The sequence below is a fragment of the Pinus tabuliformis genome, chromosome 4_2 (genome assembly GCF_031772625.1).
Source record: "Pinus tabuliformis cultivar Carrire ecotype Pingquan chromosome 4_2, CPIR1, whole genome shotgun sequence".
NCBI classification, from domain to species: domain Eukaryota; kingdom Viridiplantae; phylum Streptophyta; class Pinopsida; order Pinales; family Pinaceae; genus Pinus; species Pinus tabuliformis.
This window is the reverse complement of record NC_142304.1, coordinates 1,089,139,691-1,089,151,947: the sequence shown is the minus strand read 5'-3', so window position 1 is coordinate 1,089,151,947 and position 12,257 is coordinate 1,089,139,691.

Genomic DNA, 12,257 nt, shown 5'->3' with positions numbered 1-12,257 from the left:
TGCACTTTTGTACTCTTAGTAGATGTTAGAGCAAGGAGAGATAAATCATTGTTGCTTGAAGCTTATGAGTGGAACCAATCATAAATGGTACTTTTATCTCTTGACCGTTTCTGTTTATATTCTTAAAGTGATATACAGTCTTTATTTGTTTATATGTTACTGCATGAATGTGTGAATTACCATTTGGAACTTTTGTACGGTGGAGTCATTCATTTATGTTTGATGTATGAATAACTTATTATGCGATATTCACAACTGTTTTGCCTAACTTCTTATGCAAAGTGGTTTATCTTAATTGATTTCTATTCTTATGATAGCTGAATGATCTTTATTACCAGTTATTGTTTGAAATCTCTTTAGATCGCATAATAGAAGAAATACACCCCGGGTTAGCATAGATTAGATGTGTTGTTTCTCATTAGATTACAATAGCATAGAGTTAGTTTAAAAGTCTGAATTAAATTAGCTTTAAGTACTCTTAGATCAGCATCATCCAACTCTACACACACACACACCCTTAAATTTGGAAACTGGTCCCATTATCCCCAGTCGGACCCGCTATACCAAACGGATAAGGAGCTGCCAACCAAGGTCCGGACCGGGTGGGTATCCCCCTTGTTGTCGACCCGATTTTCGGGGCTTCAACATATTTGGCGCTAGAAGGAGGGCCCGAACTATGAATGGCACCTAAATCAAAATCTAAATACCATTCTGAGAGTAAATCGCCCTCATCAACTTCCCCGACTTCCCCAGTATGTTTAAATCCAGAGTCAGAAGTCGCTCGAGTATTAACCGCTGCTACATACCCTAATATTTCAGACCAATCTACCATTGAACCCCCTGAAGTTCAAACTCTGATTCGCAAACTCCAGGGATTTTCTATTTCTACACAGAGGTCTGATAAATCTCAAAGCAGCGTGACTTCGCAGTACAATCCTGCTCATCCCCTGACCAGATTAAAGAGTGAAAAATTTGGCATCCAGCCAACTGAATTCCCTCTCCCCACCAGGAAAAGAGCAAGGAAAACACCACAAGAGTCTAACAGTGAGACTCTTTCATCTACATCGTCCATTTCAACTCCCTCACCGTGAAGTCAGCCACCCACATCTTCATTCCAAACCACTCATCCATCTTCCACAACCTCTCTTCTTCAATCATCTAAGATCATAATATCTTCATCTTCCCAGCCTCAGGAAACATCCTCTGCACTTTCATTTACTAGCAGCTCAACGATGGCCCAGTCTCCATGGAACAATCCTGGGGCAGTTTTAATGCCTCCACCCCTGAGCCAAATACCGGCCCATCCTGAGAAATGGCTACCCAAATTCAATATAGAAGCAGGCATGCTAGCTAAAGAGCACATTAATAATTTCATGCTTTCTGTCAATCTCAACGGAGTTACCAACGAGGATGTTGTTGTCCGGCTTTTTCCCTATACAATGTAAGGAACAGTCGGGTCATGGTACTTTTCATTACCCTCCGGGTCTATCACAAGTTGGGACATTTTTCAAAGTCAATTCCTTACCAAGTTTGGTGATGACAGATCAACGACAACGTTAATCAATGACCTATCCAATCTTAAAGCCGAGGCTAGAGAACCCATCAAAGATTTCAATTTACGGTTCAATAAAATCCTCAACAAAATTCCCACTGCTTCCCAACCCAGCGAAGAAGTACAATGTGAATGGTATATTACGGCCTTACCATCAAACTTAGCAATCTTCATGGATAGGGCAAATAAAACAACCTTAGTTGAAAACCTAACAGAGGTGATAGCAGTAGAGAAACGCGTAGTAGCCCTGGAAAAGAGATCTGCGATAGAGGAACGCAAATCTAAGAAAGTCACCTTCAAGGAAGACTCCAAGAAGAAACAAACGAAAGACCCTTTCGATTTGAAAGGATTACAAAAAGTATTAAAAACCATGTCCAATGAGATGATTGACATAAAAAAACAAGTAGTAGAAACTTCTTCAAAAAAGCCCTACAGAGCTTTTAAAAGAGGCCCTTCAATGGATGTGAAACCACCCAACGCTATGTCAAATGTCGAATCCGAAGAAGAGGAAGAAGAAGAGAGTACCACTGAAGGGCAGACCGATGACGAAGAAGTTGTGGAACTACAAGGAATGTGGGATTTCATCCTCCCACAAGAAGAAGATCAAGAAGCATTTCCGGTTAGCACACGAAGCAAAAATCAACTTGATCCTCCCCAAACTACCCCTAAGCAGAAGGGCGCAAGCCCTGCAGCAAAAGATAAAGTCGCAACAAAGAAAATGACCGCTAAAGCAACTCAATCTAGCCCAGTCCAATCAGATCAAGCACCTCCATGAAGAACACTGATAGTGTTGGATGAAATGGAATACAATATTATTGATGACTTGAAAAAGACTAGGGCTAATATCACTCTTTATGAATTGAGAAAATTGAAACATCAACAGGAGATAATAATGAAAGAATTACATGTCGTGCCTACTACATCTTTGCCTACAGCTGTAGCTTCCCACAACATGGGAAGACCTCCAACCAACACGATCAATAAGATTGATCCAAATGACATCGCCTTGATTGGAGGAAGATAAAGGTATCACACTCCCCCTTTTCTTCTCACTTATGAAATTTTCAATAAAAATGTGCACAATTGTTTGGTAGATTTTGGTGCTTCAACGAATATTTTACCCAGATCAATATGTGCCAAGTTGAATGTTCAACCACAAAAATCCACAGTGCGCATAGTTCATATTGATCGATCTCAAGTTGAAGTGATTGGTGAACTTAATCAAGTGACCATAAGATTGTCGTCTAACCCGAAGGTATGTCAGGTTATTGACATTCTAGTAGCTGATATCCCAGAATTCTATGGCTTGATTCTTAGCAGGGATTAGTCCGAAAAACTCCATGGATGCTTCTCAACCGACTGGTCGCACATGTGGTTACCCTACAATGGTAAACCGAATCAAATAAAGGTTGAACGAGAGTTACACCAGAAGTACATAGTAACGGAATTGGAGGGAGAAAATGAAGCAATAGCATACAACAACAATATCATAGGCAATTACTCGGTAGATTCTTTCCTCGGCAATTTCAATGCTCATACATCACCTTACTTAGAAAATTCAGTTTTGTCCCAAGTCAAAAATTTTTCCCAAACTGATAATTCAAAGTGTGTTAATTTTTTAGATAAACTTGTAAATACATCTTTGTTTTGGAAATTATATTTTGATGGCTCTAAATCTAACGAAGGAGCAGGAGCAGGATGCGTTCTGATTAGTCCAGAAGGAAATAAGATCATGCTTACGTGCAGACTTGAATTCGATTGCACAAACAATACAGTGGAATATGAGGCCTTGGTGCAAGGCCTATACAAAGCAATCGGGCTGAACGTCAAGTATCTTCAAGTCTTCGGAGACTCTGAGATTGTCGTCAAACAGGTACGTAACACCATACATTGCCTATCAGGTCATTTGAAACACTATCAATCTTTAGTACAAGATCTGACTGAGCATTTCATAGCATTCAATATTTCGTCAATCCCAAGACTCCAAAACGCGAGCGCAGACCTTTTAGCTAACGTAGCCTCTAGACTTATTCCCTCCGAAGATTTTAGTCTAGATAGATTCTCAATAGAATTAATCTTTAGACTGTCCATCCCTTACAACATTACAATCTGGAGAGTATTCAATGACGATCCTGATATTGTAAATTTCCTCACTTCTGAAGGATCCTACTCCAATAAGATAATTGACGAAGACCATCACGATCGACAAATACAACAAGATAGCACTGATAATGCTATACCTAAATCGGTGGTTAAGTTGGAAGACTTATACGATTTGAAAAGTAGGTTTAAAAGGTCTACCAATTCTAAGCTCTACAGTTCAACTCTGAACTACGAATTAGTAAACCTAGCAACCGATGATAAACCAAAAAACGTTAATCTAGGCCACGGCCTAGCCCCTGAAGAAAAAATAGCATATATTCATCTTTTGAGACAATACAAAAATGTTTTTGCCTGGAATTACGATGAGCTGAAGACATACGACACTTCTATCATTCAACATACTATCCCTATGATTGACAACGAAAAACCTGTCCAAAAGAAACTCAGAAAAATCCACCCCAATTTAGAAAATCAGATAAAAACTGAGCTAAATAAGTTATTAAAGGCCAGAATAATTTTCCCTGTCATACATTCCAAATGGGTCTCCAATATGGTACCCGTTAGAAAGAAAAACAGAGATATTAGAATCTGCATCGATTTTCGGAATCTCAACAAAGCCTGTCAAAAAGACAACTTTCCCCTCCCACCTATGGAGCAGATATTACAGGCAGTAGCAGGCTCAGAACTAATGTCTTTTTTGGATGGATTTTCATGATACAATCAAGTGCTGGTACATCCCAATGATCAGTTAAAGACCACATTCCGAACTAAATGGGGCACATACGCATATCGGAAGATGCCATTTGGTTTGATAAATGTCGACGCTACATTTCAGAGAGCCATGGACATCGCATTCAAGGGTTTAGTCAATAAATCTGTAGTAATTTATTTGGATGATATAACAGTGTACTCCAACAAGCAAAGCGACCATCTCAAAGACTTGAAACAAATCTTTCAACGATGTTTAAGGTATGGGATTTCACTTAACCCAAAGAAATCTTTTTTCGCATTAAGTGAAGGAAAACTTCTAGGATTCATAGTGTCAAAATCTGGTATTCACATTGAGCCTGACAGAATCAAAGAAATTTCTGAAATATCCCTACCTCATAACAAAAAAGCCACGCAATCTTTCCTTGGTCAAATCAATTTTGTGAAGAGATTTGTCCCAGATTTTTCACGAATTGTTTCTCCTTTGCAAACCATGATTAAAAAGAATTCAAATTTTAAATTGGGTCAAGATGAGCATGAAGCATTTAACCTGATCAAACAAGCTATCATTAACGCTCCATCTTTAGCAACCCCGAATTTTTCAGAATCTTTTATCTTATACACATTTGCCTCAGAGAAATCATATGCTGCGATTCTAACTCAAGCAAATCAAGAGAAAGCGGAAGCTCCAATCGCATTTTTTAGCTCGAATTTACAAGGTGCTGAACTCAACTATTCAGACATGGAGAAACAGGCATATGTTGTTTTCAAAGCGATCAAATATTTCAGACCTTTCTTACTTAAAGCCCATACTAAGGTCATAGTACCGTTTCCAGCGGTAAGAAATCTTCTAATACAGAAGGATGTGGGTGAAAAAAGAGCAAATTGGATCACCGCTTTACAAGAATATGACCTTGAGATCAAACCAGCAAGCATTGTGAGAGGTCAAGGCTTCTGCAAAATGTTGGCTGGAGCATCCCAAATTCCTGAAAATTCATCTGAAGAGGTACAAATGTATGAGGTAAGCCTAAACGATGCAAAATCATTATATGCTGACACCATTTATTATCTTAAGAACGGGTATGCTCCATCACACCTGGATCACACCAAGAAAAGAGCTCTGAGATTGAAAGCTAAACAATATCAGCTCATAAATGATGTTCTGTTTAAAAGGAATTATGATTCTGTTCTTCTTAGGTGTCTTGAGAAAACTGAAGCCGAAAAGGTTTTGCAGGAACTCCACGATGGACCAGCAGGCGGACACTATGCTAGAGATGCTACTGCACATAAAATCTTACGTGCAGGGTATTATTGGCCCACGCTGTTCAAAGACTCACACAGTTACGTGAGGAAATGCCAAGTCTGCCAAACTACTGCAGGGAGACAAAAGAAATCGTCCATGCCACTACAGCCGGTAAACATCGAGCAACCATTCAGTCAGTGGGGCTTGGACATAATAGGTGAGATCGTTCCTCAATCTTCTAAGCAACATAGATACATCCTCGCGGCAACAGATTATTTTACTAAATGGGTAGAAGTAGTTCCTCTCAAGACAACTAATTCTGAAAACATCATTGAATTCATAGATCAATTTATAATCACTAGGTTTGGATTGCCAACGGCTTTAATGTTTGATAATGCCTCATACTTTTCTGGGAATGCAATGACTGAGTTTGCACTTAAAAGAGGGTTCAAACTGAAATATTCGGCCAACTACTATCCGCAAGGTAATGGATTGGCTGAATCAACAAATAAAAACCTAATCAGGATTATTAAAAGAACAGTTGACCAGAACCAAAAGAATTGGCACAAAGCTTTGGTAAATGCTTTATGGGCAGATAGAATAGCGAAGAAAGCTTCAATTGGCACTTCTCCCTTTAATTTAGTTTATGGGAAAGAAGTGGTTCTTCCAACTCACTTAGTCATCCCCTCTTTGTCTTTAGTACAATACATCGATGAAGTATCTACTTCCTCCTTACAATTAAGACAAATGGAAATAATTAAATTAGAAGAACGACGAGAACAAGCTAAGAAAACCCATGCTCATCACCAAGTGCTAATAAAATCCTCTTTTGACTTGAGCATAATGACCAGAAATTTTTTTCAGATGGGAGATTTAGTTTTGAAATGGGATAAGGCTCATGAAGAAAAGGGCAAACATAAAAAATTTCAGAAGATGTGGCTTGGTCCTTTTCAGATTGTAGAAGTCATAGGCCCATCAATGTTTGTGTTGCAGGATTTAGCAGGTAGAAGGGATTCTTTGCCTGTTAATGGACAGATCCTTAAAATATATTTTCCATAGAAGATTATTCTTCTATTTTGTAGGATAGTTTTAGTTTTTTCTTTTTTCTTTCTTATAAATAAAACCAGTTGTAGATGGTTACTACAGGGGTTCACAAAAAAAAAGGACACCAATTCTCTATCAGATTTTGATTTTTTTTTTTTCGCTTGTACAAATAGTAAAATTTTTCGAAAAATCTGATCTTTATTATTGACAGATAGAGTTAACTTTAGCCTAGATATGATACTAGTTTCAACTTCAAAAATTTGATGAAAGCAACCTTTGGCAAAAAATTGTTTTATATCAGCACAATGAAGGTATCAATAATAAAATAAATATTCTCTGTAAAACTGCTGTTTTCAAACTCTATTATTGTCATCCAGAGCTTTCTTAAGGAAAAACAATGACTTCCTCCCTGCTAAAGGAAATTGCAGCATTTAGAGGAACAATCCAAGAAAACACTATATCTCAAAGAATAAGAGGTCTCATCACGAGCCGGCTTATCATGATCACAGATATTATAACTTGCTGACTTTTCCAATACTGTCCACCAAAACAGGGCAACGACTCAAGATTGTTGCAATCAAAAGACAAGGGGTCTCATCACGAGCCAGCTTGTTCAGCAGAAGTGTAAATCAAGTGAATGACTGTGTCATAATTTGGCCACCAAACCAAGACATTGTTATTTAGAGAATAAAAAAGGAAAAAAGTGTCAAAATGGGTTTTTCTCTGAAAAGTTGTAAATAGCCTTAAGCAGGATAAAGGATCATTGCTGGGTAACAGGTAACCCTGTCGAGGCTATGGACGCTTGCTGGCAGCAGAGGCTCTACCTACGACAAATGAGCATATTTTAAAAGCCAGCACGCAGAGAATACCTTATTTTATCTTTAAAAGACCAAGTAATGTCTGATGTAAATACAAGGACAAAGCCTAAGGAAGCAAACAATTGGAATAGAAAAAGGTTGAAACAAAATATCATTGATAGGATAAGGCATAATGTACTCTATCTGTCCATAACAAAATTTAGACTTATAAAAATTTTTCTGCTTCGGAAGTTAAAATTCAATAGAAAAGCAGAGATAACTGGTTCTTCCCAGTGAATCGCCATTGTTGTGGCCACCAACAACCCCCCTCTTTGTTCGGTATTAGCAATAACACCAAGCAAAGGGGGACCCTTAATAAAAATCCAAATTTTTTTTTATGAAAATTTTTGTATTTAACTCCCTAAAACTGTATCGCATCGTGAGAAGAGAATGAAACGTTTAATTATGAGCATAATAAGCTGCGAAGAAGCGACGCGAAATTCATCGCATCGCATACATTATGAAGCGCTCTTAAATGAAAAAACTTAAGGAATCTCCGACGGTCGATATGCGACGTCGCATATCGCAACATCGCGTAAGCAACACACAATGATTGAGTGACTAAGCGTGATCTGCGATCCGCGATGAATGTGATTTGCGATAAATGCGATCATGAATTTCTGCGATGACACATCTTGACGACGCGATCCGCGATGCTGCGATGCGAGTCGCAGAAATCACCCATCGCAAAATTTCCTCGGCGCAGTATTCAAGGAAAGCTGTCCGTAGACCAAAATTGGGTGCGCGCCTTAAAAGAAATTAATGATTGTATGCCAAAGTATTCAAGAAGGACAGTTTTGTGTTTTTCGAAGAGTCAGTTCGTTATGGGTGTCATGATTATGCATTCATAAGAGCTTAAAGCTTTCATGTCAATCTTTATTATCATTACTCTTTTCCTTTGCGTAAACTGTAAGACAGGAAATAACATAAAGCAATGTGCAGGAAACATCTAAGGAAAAGGGGAAAGCGTCAATGCTCGGAGAACAGAGAAGAGATGCCTTCACAAACGGATGCCGCATGCAACAGGACCACAGATTCCAGAGTATCACTCAACAGATGCTGATGTCAATAGGCCATCCAAAACTCAGAGTCAAAGGCGCACAAAAGCAGCATGTTTACAAAAGATCCTGAAGCTTATGCCCGGTAAAGCAAAAAGAAAAAAAGGCGCTAAAGAAGGAAAACGCACCAGAAAAGCCCGGAACAAAGAACGGAGGCAGTTTTTGATGCAGAAAATTGTTCAGAGAGCAAAGTCCCTAACTTATTCAGTCATTCGCAAGGCCGGAAACCGAAATAGCAAAAGCAGAATCAGTTTGAGAGAAATTTGGGTTATTACCAAGTATACACGCAGTGAATATACCCAGCCAGAGGAAAATTCTCGAAAATATCTTCTAGTTTACTAGAAAGTGGTGCCAGCGCTTGTTATTTCTATTTTCATAGCTCAAACGAAAGCAGAAGGCGACCAACCGACTCTTCCTAGGCGAATGTTGCATGCTTGCAGTACTAAGGAGCAAATACAGAAATGGTGAATTAGATTCAATTTTTAGAAATAGTTTTGCTTTAGCAGAAGGGCGGTCATTTAAAACCGTATCCTAAATTTATGTAATTAAGTTAATTAGTTAGCAGTATTTAAACCCTTCTCAGGCATTAGGAGAAGGGTCCAGAAATTTGTCAAAAAACTTGTCCTTAGAACATGCACTTTTGCACCCTCGGAGGGGGTTTTGATGAATGGATGGATCAAGGTTTATTAATGTTTGCATTTGATATCTGCTACTGATGTTGCACTTCTGTACTCTTAGTAGATGTTAGAGCAAGGAGAGATAAATCATTGTTTCTTGAAGCTTATGAATGGAACCAGTCATAAATGGTACTTTTATCTCTTGACCGTTTCTGTTTATATTCTTAAAGTGATATACAGTCTTTAGTTGTTTATATGTTACTGCATGAATGTGTGAGTTACCATTTGGCACTTTTGTACGGTGGAGTCATTCATTTATGTTTGATGTATGAATAACTTATTATGCGATATGTTGTTCACAACTGTTTTGCCTAACTTCTTATGCAAAGTGGTTTATCTTAATTGATTTCTATTATTATGATAGCTGAATGATCTTTATTACCAGTTATTGTTTGAAATCTCTTTAGATCGCATAATAGAAGAAATACACCCCGTGTTAGCATAGATTAGATGTGTTGTTTCTCATTAGATTACAATAGCATAGAGTTAGTTTAAAAGTCTGAATTAAATTAGCTTTAAGTACTCTTAGATCAACATCATCCAACTCTGCACACACACACACCCTTAAATTGGGAAATTGGTCCCATTATCCCCATTCGGACCCGCTATACCAAACGGATAAGGAGCTGCCAACCAAGGTCCGGACCGGGTGGGTATCCTCCTTGTTGTCGACCCGATTTTCGGGGCTTCAACACATACCAGGGTGAGTTCAGAAATGCCTCATCAATTTGTGGAGTCATCTGTTCCTCTTGATTATCTAATGAATCAACCAAATTAATGTATAATTCATGGAAATTTGTCTCAGGCATAGATTTGGCTAGTCCCTGACCTTTGATTAACTTGGTGGGCTTGATTTCTAAGTCATACTTAAGAATGACAACAATCCATTTGCCTCGTTTTCCATCAAGTCCATTCTACATCAAAATGAATTTAACCACTAAATTAGGTACATAAGAAATAATATGGGAATGCAAAATATATACTCTAAAATATTTTATTGCTTTAACCAATGCAAAGGCCTATTTTTCCATAATATTGTATTTCAAAGATGCATCTCTTAAAGCTTTACTAAAGAATGCAATAGGCTATTCAAAACCTTAATTTTTTTCTGTAGTAAGACTGCTGCAATTGTGTGTTCAAAAGCAAAAGAGAAGATTATGAAATCTTTTGTAAAATCTGGGCTAATCAACACTGGTGCTTTGGTCAATTCCTGTTTAACTAATTCAAAGGATTGTTTAGCCTCAATATTCCACTTGATTTCTGAATCCTTTTTAAGCATGTTTGTTATGTTTCTAAGAAGTTCTGCAAGGTTACGAATGAATCTCCTTAGGAAAATTATTTTTCCAATAAAATATTGAAGCTCTTTGATGTTTCTTGGATGACTGATTTTTAATATTGCTTCAATTCTACTGGGATCAATCCTAATCCCATTCTTGGAAATAACGTGACCAAGAATATTCCCTTCTTCAAGGCCAAACAATGTTTTCTTTAGATTTAGTGAGATGCCAATCCTTCTACATTTTTCAAACACTCTTCTCAGATGTGATAAATGTTCCTCATTAGTTTTAGAATAGACACTAATGTCATCTAGATAATCACAATAAAACGATCAATTTCATCAGTAAAGGCAATATCCATTTCTCTTTGGAAACTGGCTCCAACATTCATTAACCTGAAGGGAATTTTCACGTACATGAAAGTTCCCCATGGAGTAGTGAAGGCAGTTTTATCCTGATCATTAGGATGCACTAAGACTTGGTTATAACATGAGAAGCCATCTAATAAGGAAATTCTACTAGACGCTACTACCTTTTGCAATATATGATCCATTTTAGGTAAGAGGTAGTTGCCTTTAAGGGATACCTTATTAAGATTTCTGAAATCAATACACAATCTAATTTGTCCAGTTTTCTTTCTAGTAGGCACAATGTTAGACACCCATTTAGAGTATCTAAGAGGAGGTATGATTTTAGCATCATACATCCTTTTCACTTCTTTCTAAACCAAAGGCATTAGCACAGGATTTATCCTACGAAGTTTTTGTTTGAATAGTTTTTTATCTTCCTTGATTGGGATTTTATGTTGTATGATACTAGTGTCATATGCTTTTAGATCCTCATAGGTCCAGGCAAAGACATCTATGAGCTCTTTGAAAATATCTATGTATCATTGTTTTGTGACAACAGGAAGTGATTTTGAGAGTTTTATCATTTTGGGATTCTACACACTACCTATATTGCATTCTTTTATGTTTGCCCCTATGGGTTCTATTTTTGGCTTTTTTGCTACATCATTAAAATCAAAAAGTTCTTCTAATGGAACTAAACCCTTAAGAAGAACATTATCCTTAAGTCGAAGTACTTCAAATTCTTCTTTTTATGGATCTACTTCGTGTAATTCTAATTTATGTAGAACTTTATTGACTGAAATATTTACATCAAAATCATCAAACTGTTTATCTAAACTAACATATTCAGCAATTTGATTTTCTACTTCACACTCTAAATCTATGCTACTATCTTCATACTCATCCTTGGATTGAAAAAAATTTCAATCTGCTTATCACTTCCAAATACATTCCAATATCTCATATTTTTGGGTATAGCTGGACGATGTTTAACTTCCACTGTATATTGTCTATTGGGATGAGGCATTTTACATGTTCTAGTTGAAAAAGCTAAAACATTAGCCAGGTTATTCTGATTTTTGGGAATGACAACCAAATCGTATTCTACCAAAGTTCCTAGAAATTCAAGCACAACATTTTTGTAGGCTCTCAACCTAGGATGTTTGGAAGCATACTTTCCCTTGATCTGTTTAATAATTAATTCATAATCCCCATGAACAGAAATTATTTTAGCACCTAACATTTTAAATAATTTCAATCTAAGAGAAGTGCCTCATATTCTGCTATATTATTGGTGCAATGAAAGTTGATTTTATAGGAATGACCTTTTGCATGATTTTTCCCTGAATTGGATACCCAAACACCTGCCCCTGAACCTGCTTTGCTAC